Source organism: Glandiceps talaboti, chromosome 1 (assembly GCF_964340395.1).
Source record: "Glandiceps talaboti chromosome 1, keGlaTala1.1, whole genome shotgun sequence".
Classification (NCBI taxonomy): Eukaryota; Metazoa; Hemichordata; class Enteropneusta; family Spengelidae; genus Glandiceps; species Glandiceps talaboti.
Genome location: NC_135549.1, coordinates 30,508,075 through 30,524,312, shown reverse-complemented (window position 1 = coordinate 30,524,312; position 16,238 = coordinate 30,508,075).

The following is a 16,238-nucleotide window of genomic DNA, read 5'->3' as shown; positions in this document are numbered from 1 at the left end:
TTGACCATATTACACTTAGATGCTGCGTCATCAAAAATATGTTGAATGGCTGACACAAAATCGTCTACCTCAATATTGTCATTCTCAATACAATTGTTTAAAAGAGCAGTAGCGGAATCTGACTGACAATGATTAATGAAAGAATTTCTCTGAGCCTCGTTCCAAATGTATTTTTCTGCAATAGGCCTATGCAGGATCCTGGGTTCTAACTGACGCCATAAAACTGAAGATAACTTAAAGTGAAGTGGAAAATGATCAGATTCAGTACGTAAACCAATAGAGAAATCATGAATCTCATTAAACATTTGAGTGGAAACCAAGATGTAGTCAACGACACTAGCCCCATTGTGTGAAATGCAAGTGAAATCACCTTTATTAGCATCTGACCCCGATCTACCATTTAAAATATGCAAATTATACGTAGAACAAGCAGTGAGTAAGGTGCGACCAAAAATGTTTACTGTGTTATCTTTTGAAGTGCGGGGCATATTGAAACAATCTGTATTATAATTAGGCATATCATTGACTACATACTTGGGGTCATCATCAACAATGTAGTCAGCTTCAGTGCCAGTACGTGCATTGAAATCCCCTGCCACAATGATGTCTACATCTGGCAGTTTAGAAATAACTTCTAACAATTGGGTTTCAAATAAGTCAACACCATTTTCCGACTGCAAATTGTGATAATATGTTGACTTTTCTGGGGGTATATATACCCCACAAATTAAAATGTCTTTGATATTGCTAATTAAATCTCCATTTATGAGAAGGAATAGACAATCTTTCATATCACATCTGACTGGTGTAATATAAGGCAAAATATTTTCTTTTACAATAATAATGATACCACCGGAATATCTACCAGAAGCTGCTTTTCTTGGACGATATTTACTGAAAACTTTAAAACCCGGAAATATATCGTCAAATTCCATATCACTTTCCGCCCAGGTTTCCACTAGAATAATTACATCATTGAGTAACAAATAGTTCGCATATATATATATATATATATATATATATATATATATATATATATATATATATATATATATATATATATATATATATATATATATTTATATATACATACTAATCACTTCGTATTGAAGAGTAGAACAATTGATACTTATTTATCAATTTATTTCCTAAACAATCTACGTTTATACCTGTTACGGAACTTTCCATTGTTCTATCCTAGAGCAACATAAGCGAAATATTGATTGTGAAACAGCCGACAGCACGCCATAAGATTAAGGCGTTTGCTCCGAAGATGCAGACAAATATATTTCAACCTGAGTAGTAAAAAACAAAAGGAATCAGAGTCGTTTGAATTATTATTGTTGATTATCTGTGGTTGGTGCAAGCATCCTATTGAGTTACGTATACTTTGTTGCTCAATTTTGATATTACCACTATGGCACAGCAATTCAGACGGTAAATTTCACCCTTTCACTTGGAGATCACACTCGAAGTTGTGACATACTAATATCACACTGTATGTTCAGGGAACCATGTATAACCATATAACTGTTGATGGGCTCAGTTACAGTAACGAGAATGCTACATGCTATTGCACAAATCGTGGTGTGGTTTCTACAACATCCAAAAGTCGTTGGAATAGCTGGTTTATTTGTTTATATAAAGCTGAAAGATGTCTGCATTGCCTTGTTGCAAGACATCCACACTACATACACGTACCATATATGTGCGCCACCACCGACAGTTTGAGGTAAGCAATTGCACCGATCAAGCGCGCATCTTGTGGGACGTAAAATTAGGGAAACATTGTCTTAAGTCTGGCAAGCGAGACTTGGGGAACGAACATAATATATGGCTGGGGAGAGGGCCAAGGAGAAAATAGTTTGGTAAAACAAAAGACTCGTAGCCCCCCTCCCCACCCACAGTACTTCAAACATGAATTAAACAATTTTTGTAACCCTCTCAAATCTGAATTTTGATATATTCAATTGTATATTATCCCACCCCTCATCCTGCCCCTCCCAAAACACACGCTAGCTACGTAAAAAGATGACACAACAATACACTACTTTCAGAGACTCATCAGTGGTAACTGACTCCAAATTCCATTTTATAAGAGATTTGTTTACAATTAGATGTTGATTTTGTAGGAAGAAATCTGACATTGAGCGCTGATCTCTATTTTGAACAAACCTAGCCAGGAGAGCTCATCCCTTGAATCTTGATTTCCGGTGAACCCGAAAATAGCATCACCATCATGGCTAGCATAGGTTAGAGTGTGGGAGGGGTGGTCCCCTACCATGGTGAAAACGTATAAAATATAAATCCGTAGAATAAATTATTATATAAAGTCAATATGTAATTGGCTTTAATACCTTAATTAAATCAGTTTTGCTCTCAAATATCGATCTCCCTGGTTTCCTCATTTTAGACACAGACACAGACACATGAACACATACACAGACAAACACACATACATACATACATACATACATACATACATACATACATACATACACACATACATACATACATACATACACACACATACATACATACATACATACATACATACATACATACATACATACATACATACATACATACATACATACATACACACACACACACACACATACATACATACATACATACATACATACATACATACAAACATACATACATACATACATACATACATACATACATACATACATACATACATACCGACCGAACGACAGACAGGCAGAGAGTTATATGAAGATGATTTTTTATACAAACATTCTCTTGGTTATTATCTACCTCACAATAGAATATAGGAAATGAAGAGTACATTGTTGCGGTGAAGCTGTATGAAATTTTTGCTACTGAGCTTTATTTATTCGCTTTATTTTTTGGTAATTCTCAACAAACCTGTCGCTTTACCTAGTTATAGCAGTTACTGTTCTTTTATTTCTTTATAATACTTTAAGAGCAAGTTTGTATATGGGAAGATATCATATACTTGTTCACGATTCACTCTGCAGTTGTCTTCAATGAAGTAGCAACTAATGTAGGTCGGGTTATTTTTGTGTCCCCCCCCCCCCCGATCTGCAGACTCGCATGGGCAGGACAAACACGAGAAAAAGATTGATGCCGGGGTATTTATTGATGAGTGCTGCACGCGCTGATCAGAAACAATTATCTTTTTTTTGGCCTAACCTCTGCTCATTCCCTACCTTCTACGAAACAAACCCACAACTCTTTTTACCGACGTTATACTTGCGACAGACTGTTGATATTTTAAAATACATGGAGTCATTTACTTATATTTTATTCTTGTCTAGTGAGATACAACACTTATGGACGATCAGTTTGTTGCATAAATTTAGTTTAATGGATTATACAAACCTGTAGTTAAAAGGAATACAAAGGCTGAAGGGGATATACAATCAGTGCTTTAATCATTTATAGTTTTTATTTGTCACATCGATGTAAGGAGACACAAATATCCTTGGGAAGATTCGAACTGTTTTACTCTTTGAAGTCGTAGTGAGTTTTACTCAAGTCGTAGATATCATCGTAGTGTGTAGTGTTAGTGGGTTCTACTCATGTCCGAGATAGTGCCATAGTGTCTTAGGCTGGAGTCAGAATCAATCTGATTAAAATACGATGTAGATGTCGGCTAATCTAATGGGTTCTACTCAGGTCGTAGATATCACCATAGTATAGTTCTAGTGGGTTCTACTCAAGTCGTAGATACCACCATAGTGTGTAGTTCTAGTGGGTTCTAATTAAGTCGAAGATATCACCATATTGTGTAGTTCTAGTGGGTTCTACTCAAGTCGTAGATATCACCATAGTGTGTAGTTCTAGTGGGTTCTACTCAAGTCGTAGATATCACCATAGTGTGTAGTTCTAGTGGGTTCTAATTAAGTCGGATATATCACCATAGTGGGTAGTTCTAGTGGGTTCTACTCAAGTCGTAGATATCACCATAGTGTGTAGTTCTAGTGGGTCAGGGCCGTAGCCTGACCAAATTGCCAAGGGGCAGAACTTTGTCTTGGTGCAATCTTGCATTTAAAATTTAGAAAAGTGCTAATTTACATATTTTAGCATACACAATTAAATATCATATGTAAGGTCAGAAAAAATAAAAAATGCTGGTCAACGGGTAACCTAACCCGATAGAACTTATTCAGTTATCTTGATACTATCTCATGCAATTTGTCTGCATAGCTACAGTTAGGAAATGTACACAATTTACGGTTAAACAAATGGTGTAGTTCCTCTCACCCTCTCTTCTCAAAAAATGTTCAGCCCCGCAAAATGAAACTCAAGCATTATTTAGCCACCCCTTCTGTCACCTACACTACAGTGGATATATAAAATCATATAGTACAATGATGCATACAAATATCAGTGATAGCCAACTACAATGATACTCGAGATAATAATACGAACGAGATTACATGTACTTTACACGGGATGTGGATTGCACATGCATCATGGGATGCCTCTAATTAGCTCTAACCTATACAGGGAGGTACTTAGCCAGACACCTTCCATCTTGATTTGGGAGAAAGATAATTATCACCTTGATTGCTACTGATTGGAAGGAGACAACTCCAAATGTGAAAAAAAGAAATAAGACAGTGTAGGAGGCCATTTAGAGGCATAAAATATCAAACCATAGATACAATAAAATACCAGAATTGAAACAATTATGCTATGTATTACATATTATCTGGAAGTGTATTTTGCTGTGGCAAAGCTGAAAGATATTATGCGAATGTGCACTTGGTAAATGACTTCTCCTGAAGCTTAATTTGGTTCCAAAAAATCCCGAATAAAGAGCAAAACATTTCAAGACTTTTGATGGACCAATGGTCGTAAACTTTTGTTCATTTCTTTTTTAGTGCGCATTGGATATTTAATCTCAATTCATGCTTGTATGCATCACCAGAGCCAAGTAAACCACTGTATAAGATATTATATAATTTGGAATAGACTCAAATGTATATTGTTACATGTACTATTCAGAAAATATAAAGAAATATCCTTAATTTTGAAAAGAAAATGCGAAGCCCGCATGAGGATATATTACCCATCACCAGAAAAAAATGTATGGGTAGGTTGAACAGCTTTTTCATTTTTTCTGGCCTAATGTCGTATCTTTCAAAGTAGTTACCGAAAAGATGTCACATTCAAAGTAATAAAATGGATGGTGCTTTCTCAAATAAGTAACACAACAAAATAATCATTTAATTTACCCAACTCCCAAAACTGTTATGGCCTCGTTTATGTCGGAACCCAAGGTGAACTCAGTGAATTCTCCTTGTCATCACTATAACCATAGACCCGTGTAGGGTCTATGCTATAACGGAAATTGAAGTTTGGATTTTGATGTCGAAGGTACAGCTCTGTTTACACATTCAAGGCCATTCTTTCCGTAGCAAATTGTCGCTTCAAAATGAATTGCGGAATAACGCCAGTGTCAGTGTGCAATGAGATAATTATATCAAACAACATTTTAACCAAAGACAACGTCGAACACAATTATTGAAAGAAATATCTTCAAATAGTGGATCTTAAACTGCGTACCTACTTTAATAGTTTTTCAGGGCCACCAAATATTCCAAAAAGAGATCTGCCGTTTTATCAGTATGAAATGTCTTAATATAAGGAACAAGATGTAAATGAGATCGAGCGCATCTTCGGAGTCACTGCATGCAACATAGCAGGCGACCTCACATTGAACGACTTTTTCCGTCTTTTTTTATTTGAGTTTCACTTGCTGACATTATAATTGCGACTTGCTATCTTCAAATGAAGGAGGCTTTCAAGACCACTGTTTACTCGCGGAAAATGCACAGTGCATGTGCGCACTTCTTTTGTACTTTCCCGCACGAAGAACTTTTAATTTGCTGCAAAAAGTTACAATTTTTAACTGGAAACATTTTTATTCAAAGTTAAGCCAGCGACAATAGCGATATAAGATACATATTAGCAAGGAGTCATCAGTGTACAGTCACTTTAGTGAACTATTCATTTAAATCGCGCATGCTAGGAATCGTCACGTAAATAACGATTTTAATAGCATCGCTATGTATTCAAAAAGTAGGATTGTTTTCTTTCTTTTTTCCAAAATCTCAGGGGGACAGCTGCCCCCTTGCCCCCCCCCCCCCCCCGCAGGCTACGGTACTGTGGGTTCTAATTAAGTCGTATATATCACCATAGTGTGTAGTCCTAGCTTTACATATACTCTGGTTATCAATAATGCACATAACAAGTGAACATTGCGATGCGAATTCAATGCCAAATGAGGCACTGATACAGTCTAGCTAGTCTTTCCCTGTCGTCGAGTGTTATCGATATCTAGTCAGCAATCAAGCCCGTCTTGGTTTTATCAGACATGAAGAAGCTTCGAGATACGAACGATGTCGTCATTAACGTTGATACAGAGGCACACTGGTGGTCATAGTATCCCACAATCTGAAACTCTCCCAGGATGTAAGTTTGTTGATATATATAGTCGCTTACAGGCGTAGGTGATAATAGGAAGACTTTATCAATTATTAATCTTCTTTCCCTATCTGTCTTTTTCCTGACTTGTCTAACGTTGCAATCTCTTATTCAAAATGTTCTACAATATTTATTTGTCAATTAGGCAAGTTTCAGTATATAAGAAGTGGGGGGGGGGGTATGACAACTTACAAAAACACAAACTATTAAAAGCCTCCGTCAGTACGTGATTCTGTTCGCCATCCTTTCTATTCGTCACTTAATCTGTTGGAAAACTTAACTCCTAATGTTAGTTGAATTACCTGATTTATATTGGTGTAATAGCTTGCGAATAACTATATCCAAATGTCAAGCTATGTGACGTATAAAATATTCCAAAATTGTGAATTTCTACACGATGGAACATTTTAGGAAATTAATTCCAAATACAGCCATCATACATGTACCTTTGTCTGTCTCATTGTTCTCAAGTATTTTCTGTAATTTTGTTGAACAAGTTTACCCTACCAAATTGAATGCAACGTTTCATCCTAACAATGTAACTCCTAATCTCTGCCTCCTCCGTCTTGTAGTTTGACAACAACCTATGTCGAATACATTTTCATATCTCCCTTGATGGATATTGTTTCCGCTGACCACTCCATAAACATCACGATACTCAAGTTATCTCATTCGAAGTGGTGAGATCATTACATGACCGCGCTTTGCAAATGGAAGGCGACCCTCAATTCTAATCGGCAAAGATTATAACACTTTCTGAAGAACCAAAGTATGCCGAAGAAAACCAAGTCAAAGGTGAGTATATCGTCATCTCTTGTAATCAACGCTGACGTCAGTTGTGTGACTTGTTAAGCTTTATAAAGTGACACTTTCTATTAATTACCATAATCAGAACTCTTTGCTGGGATAACAGAATGGATACAAAAGCTTTGCCAAATAACATTTGGTATTCAAATGATTTCATTTGTAAATTGTGCACTAGTGCAAGGTGAAATTAGTCAGGCGATTAAATGGATAATGAAAATATTACGAAAACGTAATTATTTTGCAGGTAGAGTAGATGGCTTACCCTTGACTTCATTCTAAGTAAATATAAAATACATTAATACGCTTATTGGTAAAATGAAATCAAAATTACCTTCCTGTGAGGATTATACATGCAAATATATAATTTCCAAAACAAATTATTTTTTTAAACACGTCTTGCGTATAATATGATAAGAATCGCAATACGGTGCTTTCCTAGCAACTGTTTGTGTGGATATATACTTGTGTGTGTGTGTACAGGCCTACATCCATGTAATACGCGTACAACAGTGGCAGATGGGCTATTATTATATATTGACATAAAATTTCATTGGACGTTGTTGTGAATACACTCACAGTAGGGTAACGTTTCTAATATCAAGTTTGTCTCAAGTGTCCATATATTAAACCTCATTCAGTGTTTATACTATGCTGATTAAAGGACGACTATATTCATACAACCAAGGAACTACAACTGTCACCCATTTGTGTAATCTACCACCTACAACAATATATATTGAGTTTGTGTATATCGTAGTTTGCCGATAGCATGTTTTCCATAGTATTCTATGTCCGCACATTTCTACTATTTTTACCGTCTTAATTTCAATAACCATAAATTACATTGTCCTTTACAAAGTATGGAACTTGATGTTGCTACTAATTATCGAATTAAAAGGTAGTGTTTCGATGACGTTATTCCTTCAGAGTGAAAAAATAAAAAATTATATATTTGCATCGTTAATCACTGTTACATTTGATCTATATATAGACTTACACGTGATTTTTGACTGTAGAATGTATTACAAAGACTGTTTTTGGCAAGAAGCATTTTTAACCATTTGAAATGAAAACATTTTACAGAACAAAACGGAAACGATAGTTTACGCACTCCTAGACCTTTAGGCTAAGTATGCTTGCTGTATAGTTTCGAGTTTTTTCTTCAATAATTTGATAACATCCCGTCTTCTGTTCTCGATATGTTACCATGGTAACTGTAAAGATGAAGATAAGATATGGACGTATAATTCTATTCTGTTCGTTTACGAGTCAAGGAAAGAATAACAATCTTGCAATGATAAATGATTTGTAATGTGAACTCAATATTAAGAATAACACAAAGTTATGAGAGACTTTGATCACATGTTTGTGGAAATCGTCGCTATCTAAATAAATGATAATTATTAATAATGAAGTTTTGGTTAATCACCGTTACTTTTATCTAAATGTAACTAGGATTTTCGGCCACAGAATTTAGTGCCTAGATTTGTGTCATACGAAGCCGCATTTCCCATCTATCAAAACATAAATAAACAGAACAAAACGAATTGAATTGTTGTATCATTTCAGGGTTCAATGGTCTATCTTTCTCGATGAAATGAACAATGTCTTGTCTGTTTCGATATGACACCGCGGTACCTGTGAAAAATAGATGAGGACCTTGATGTACATACGTGCTTTTGTTCATTTTCTTGTCAATAAACAGTCTTACAATTGTAGTAAATCAACTGTTGTAACATGAAATCAACATTATTTAATAACAAAAAATGTTCATCACAGTATCTACTGTGTGGATATACACGTCATTGTTAGAGTTTACTTCATCGACTTTGTAAGACCAATGAATGATAATACACATTACTAATGGACGTCCACTGATCAGAGAGAGAGAGAGAGAGAGAGAGAGAGAGAGAGAGAGAGAGAGAGAGAGAGAGAGAGAGAGAGAGAGAGAGAGAGAGAGAGAGAGAGAGAGAGAGAGAGAGAGAGAGAGAGAGAGAGAGAGAGAGAGAGAGAGAGAGAGAGAGACTGACTAGCGGCAGATAGAAATGAGATGAGATGAGATGAGATGAGATAAGATGAGATGAGATGAGATGAGATGAGATGAGACAAAGACAAAAAGGAAGTGATTTGGAATTAAACAGAAAGGGCGAGACAGACTAAGAGAGATAGCGAGTAAGATATATTACATGACATATAAGGAAAGACAAACAGTCGTGAGTCATGGTGAAAAATGTACACAGTCATCAGACAGAGACACGAAGTAAAGCAGGAAGAATTTCATCAAACAGAGAGCGGGAGACAAAATTGACAAACGAGAGACAGACGTCAAACAGTTTTTTTTAAATGTACAAATAAAGATAGTCTGACTACAGATATAAATTGAAGGACTGTGAATTGATCGATATTTTACATTCATATTACTGTACTATATGTACAGTAAAGATAACAGCTACGATTTGCACCACTGCTGCAACAATCTAGAGAGTGGTGACATCATGACATAACTAATCTCAATCTAAGGAAGAAAACATATTTGCATAACTGTCAGACATAATCTGAGAAATGATTCAAACTTTAGAAATTATATGTATACAGGACAAGCTCATGAATTCAACTGTCACAAATCTTGCACGCACACATCGATCAAACGGTTGTACTTTCGTTTCCGGAAAATAACATCCCAAAAGAAATTTGTTTAGAAATATAAGAAAGGAGCAAACTAAGTAAAGTAAGTCTGCTAATGGGCTAAAAGTATGAAAACAAGATTTTAAACTATATGACGTCACATAAAGATAAGATAATGATGTATCAATGTTGTATTTTATCTATTCAAATACAATCCATAATCTTTGTCTCCAGCCATCCGTTTCAAACATAGAATATAAAACAAGTCACCTATCGATCAAAATCGCTGTTTTTTTCTTTATGTGAATAATGGGAGGAGATAGATGGAGTAGGTGAAAAGCATTTGTCAAGAATTGTATATAAATTAAATCTGTTCTGTGATAACATAGTACACCACTATTTGTGGTCATCAACATGGTATCTATGGACCAGTAGTGATGTCAAGAGGTGTATAATGCTGAAAATGGAATATTCATCAATAATTATCTCACGCTCAGTAAGTATTTTCATCAATATACTTGCAAATACCTACAATCAATGTATGACTGACTGCATTATCTTGTATCATACAACATTTACTGTGCGTTCACGTCTGCCCCTTTTCCAATTTTTCTTCCGGGAAATTATCTGCAAAATACTGGCCTAGGAGAAAAACAACAATTTAAAAATGTTTGGTGCCGGTTACCCGACCCACCTAGTTTTTCACTGCCGACCCTAAACATTTTTCGAGAAATAAATAACAAAATCGCGAAAATTGTGAAGTCTCGCGAGAAATAGTGGATGAGGAAACTGATGACATCAACTTAAAAGGCGATATAAAACTGTTCTTCCAATCTGTGATAGCTGTACATCTAATGAGAAGAAACCAATAACACAAAGATCATAAGGAAAGCAACGGAAAACATAACTACCTGAACTAGACACTCAAACATGAAAAAAAATTGAAAAAAATGTACCTACTCCACCTATTCTAAAATTGAGCGTAATCGGAACCACGCAATTTTTTAAAGCCTGAACAAAAACCATACTATTCCTCCACAAACAAAATATGTACAAATTTAATCAAATTCTATGATATTGTTGTCTGAAGATCAGTCTAATAATTATTCCGAAAAAAGAGCAACGTTTGTAGTTATGTAATGTATTGGCTTTGTATCAGCACAGTTTCACAACTGAGGTGACTCACACAGTTCTTCAGAGCTGAACAACTACAAGTAAATACAATTATATTATAGATTGGTTAAATTTAACATTTTAACATTGACAGTTACAGCAACATTTGAGACGGCACTAGTAACCGTTATGACTGCCAATGTACAAATATTAGGTAAGCAAACGAAAAATCTCGACTTAGGTTTCACTATAACGTTACACCATTTCAGCCATGTAGTCATGTGAACCACACAAATTTTGTACATAATGTAGATAAGTTTAGAGTATTTTGGAAGCCTATAATTTATGGCAATAAAATTATTATGTATAGTACGTGTACATGTAGCCATCTTACGATAGTCATCCATTACCACTATGCCGACCGGGGTTCTGCCTACGCCGTTCGGGATTCCAACACAAAAACAGTTACTGAACTAATGACCACCACTCAGCGTTTGCCAACCATAACTGATTGTATGTTTGTCACTCTCTACAGTGTTTTCATCACTTGTCACCAACGTTAAATATTGATTGACAATGAATTGTAATGATTGACAAATGATTGTGAAAATCTCATTATGAAAAGAAGAATGTAGACGAAGCTTAAACTAATTTACGTGAAATGAAATGTGTGTACTGCCTGATAAAAAACAGTGATAGAAAGACGGAGAGAGAGAGAGAGAGAGAGAGAGAGAGAGAGAGAGAGAGAGAGAGAGAGAGAGAGAGAGAGAGAGAGAGAGAGAGAGATAGGTAGAGAAAGAAAAAGATCCAGCAAGTCAAACTCAAGGAATTGACTTTACCTTTTGTTGGACTTAGTAGCAATTGATCTTTGGCCTTCAGGTACCGTAAATGCATTAAATGCAAGAAAATGATAAATGAAACTGACAACATATCACTGACAATAAAGAAAAGAAATAAATTACTCTATTCCCTTTCCACTACTCATCAATAGATACTCTTTGATTGGATTCACACAAGACGTGATTTATTAAAAAGGTTCTGACGACATAGATCGTCTAAGGACGCTACAGTTAGGAAAGTAATAACATCACAATAAAAAATTAATATAAATGATTTTCTTCAGCTTGTTTGTTAAGGGAGACAACTAGAAATTCAGAATTGTTTGTTTTTATGAGATGTCATGTGTTGGGTAGACTTCAAAATGAGTATTAAAGGAACATCAACTGTCATCTACGCATGTCACATAGGTTTTTTGGGTTTTTAAAAAAAAAAAAAAATTTTTATCTTGCCAGCTATTTAAACCGCTTTTGGAAGGCATACTTTTCTTCCATATCAGTTTTAAATAATATCGGGAAATGTTTTGTATTATTACCAGGCTTTTTCACAAACACTTGAAATGGATAGTAACGCAAATTAGAAATTTAATAAGTTTTTGAGATAAAGTAAATTGTGTTCTAAGTTATTCACACGCTTGATGTTTTAATCTCTTTTCTCGAATGTTGTAATTCAAATATGATGCCAACGATTCACCTCAATCAAATTATTATGCAATTCCAATTATTTCAAGAGGTACGGTGTTTATGTGGTGTGTCGCATGGCAACCAGGGTCTGACATATTTCGCGAAAATCATAACATAATATTCAAAAAAGCAAGCGGAACATGTTACCGGTTAATCTTTCTAGTGGTTCGTACCGCAGAGATAAATCGAGTCATTATTTGAAACCACAAAATAGAAAGTATTGTTAATGTTTTTTCAAATTAGACTGTGAAGTTAGTTATCATAACCTAATAACATCCCGACAAGGTCACGCGATTTCACATTTTGACATTTTGAGATTGGCAATTCCAATCATTGTAAAAAAAACGACGATAATTGAAATTCGTCTGACTGAATGATGTTTTATGGTCTGTTTGACATCATCGCTGGCGATTGAAATCACTAATCCTATACATTGATGAGTATATGCGTACACTACAGTTCCGTAGACACTATAAAGATTCCACTCATACAGTAGATACAAGTTGAAATGTTTTATTTATATAGTGTGTTACAACGCTGAACTAATTAAAAGGGACATTTGATCTCAAAAACGCAAAATTTATCTATAGTGTCGTTTTTGTGGTGATTTGTGTATTAAAACGACCACAATTTGCATAGAGCATTGGCAGGTGTACACCGTCAGTGTGGGGTGTATAAAAGTTTTTAGGTGAACCCAACAATTACGTCATCGATCTAGCTATTCGTTGGATTTATCAAACTGCTATACTACATACTTCGCTAGTAATAATAATATATTTCAATCAGTGTACAATACTGTAAGTAAGATAGTCTTCATATGATATCACAGAATAAAGATCAGCCCAAGTCTAGCACCAATGTCCATTTTTATTTTATTTACCTATATGTTCATTTTCGAATCGTATAACAAGAAAATTGGTCAGTTGATAAAAGATTGATAAAACATATATGTACAATAAATACAATGTAATACAATATAAATACATTGCAATGCAATGCAACGCGACGTAACGCAACTCGACGCTACACGACGCAGTACAGTCCAGTACCGTACAACACAGCGTAACACAGCACATTACAGTATACATGTACATGTACGTACAGCCCATGTACAATTAAATGAGTTATTGTACATATCAGAAATTACGCTATTTCCTGGATAAAGAGAAACCACTCATACATCTACTTGTACAAATTAAACTGACATGAACAAATCGGTTCATTGATTGCGAATAAAAAAGAAGTCTCCAATAGTATGTGTACCCATTTCACGTTTGGATTTTATGAAGTTTAATGAATTAAAAATGGGGCTTAAGAATTGCACGTCAACATTGACATGCAAATTGCACTTTTAACTATATACATTGTACAATAATCTTGCAAATCTAGACAATCATCATCATCCATGTTTTGAGGCAAATTCGGACAACTTTAAAGTAAGTTTGTACGTAGATTTTAGCAGAGAATCAATAACCTTCATCTGACCTTGGGTGCAAATGATTTGTACTTGTCTTTCAGTTCAAGTTTGTAATCACATTTAGGAGTGCGTCACGAGTCTCTTCAATCGCAAAGATTGGTGCCTATTAATCAAGTCTGTTCACCACTGCTGCCGGCCATTCATTTATTTTAGTAATTGTTGGGAATTCATGCATTCTGAATTTATCAATTCCGGTAAAACAACCAGTGGTTGTGTATTTGTAGTATCATAGCTATCATCGAACGTGAATTCTCTGCCGAAGAATAATACTAGACTTATTGATTGATTGATTGATTGATTGATTGATTGATTGATTGATTGATTGATTGATTGATTGATTGATTGATTGATTGATTGATTGAGAATAGAGATAGACATTGGAGAATGATGATGATGATGATGATGATGATGATGATGATGATGGTGATGATGGTGATGATTTAGGTACCCCATACTTATGAGAAGTTCTTGTCTAAATTGTATTGTTGTATATTGGGACGATTGCAATTCATATTCAGATGAAAACAAATATTAGCTTGTTCAATACGACATATTGTATTCGAAAGACGGGTGGATGGTGGCGCTCTTCAGAGCCACGGCTGATTCTGTGCACAGTCATGATGATTGAAACTCGAAGTTGCTGCAAGCCAAAATTATCAATTATTACAAGAACTCTATACGTTCATTTTTAGTAATCCTATTTTTGCAACTATATATAGAAACATTAATTAAAGGGAAATAAACTGATTCAGAACTTATGCGTGTTACGAAGTATAGTTTTTATACTTATTAAAAGACACTTGCAGTATTCTAGTAACTAAGTCCTAGGAATACTTAACTATCGCTTGCTATTAACATATTGGCAGAATCTAAACCTAGTAATTATTATAGGCATGATGCGATGGCATAATATCATAGTATACTAACGACACACTATCTTTTAAAATACTAAACATGTAGAGTCATGACATTCTTCCATCTTATCTAAAATGTGAGGTCCTCATCACTAAACTCTCTTATTCTCATAATAGCAATACCTATTGAAACGAGATGGCGTAAATTTATGAAAGCACGTCTAAATTATTGTCTTGACGCCCATGTCAGCTATTGCAATACACTTTTCTCTAACTGGGTGTTTGACGACATGTATAGACAGCGTCACGGTCTGAACCCAAACACGGTAATTACAAATTCATGACAAACATGTCGAGGAAACCGATACTCCTATTATCTGCCAATAACAGTTCTAGCAATACCAGGACAAGTTTTAATGCCATCGAAGATATGCATCTAGACATTAACAAGTTATACAAAAAAAATGTTCGAGTATTTTCACTCGATTGATTAGAAAAACCCCTATAATCAGATAGTGCCACGTTATGGACAACGACGTTCTCATTGCGTGACATTATGTAGGTTTTTGCTGACATTTTAGACGCGTAGCCTTCCCACTTCTACATGTGACAATTTGAGATTTGACACCAAAAAAAAAGTTGCTTCACAGCTAGACATAATTGTACTTTGATTGTAAAGTGTTGCTTAAGAGTTTTAAAGATGACTCGATAGGTTTACATAAAAGTTGCTGTACTGTAACGTTGAAAGGCGTGGTGTCATAACCGATACGTTTGTATGTACAGTCAATGAATTTATTGGACCATACACAGGTGAATTGAAACAGTGCATTGACATGGGTTGTGATCAACAACTGGTCTACGAACATAGAGTGCAAGATGGGTCCAAGTTAGGTGTTACGGAGTTTACACACAAAACGACCATATGGTGATGCCTGTTTCAGGTTCCATCAATGTTGAATAATGGTAATTTAGGAATTTTGTGCGACATTGTGTGTCGGATTATTGGAGATACATAAAATGCTATCACCGGTTAACCTTACAATGAAAATACAATTACGTTAAATGTTGTCAGTCGTGAAATGCAAACTAACGAGGCCTCAAGAGGGCAGCATATACATGTATCACTGGAGCTCTCCAATGGCCATTCCCAAGTTGCCAACATTCTACTGTGACCAGAAATTGAACATATCTTTAGGATTAACCACATATATGTGTTTTTCCTTCTTTTATTTGATACGGTGCCGCCAGACGCGCACTCGAGTCTTATCGACCAACTTTTCACCAACTGTACGGTCAGCGTACTATTCAAACGAAGCATTTGACTCAGTCGTGACTAAACGTTTACGCGCCAAAAAA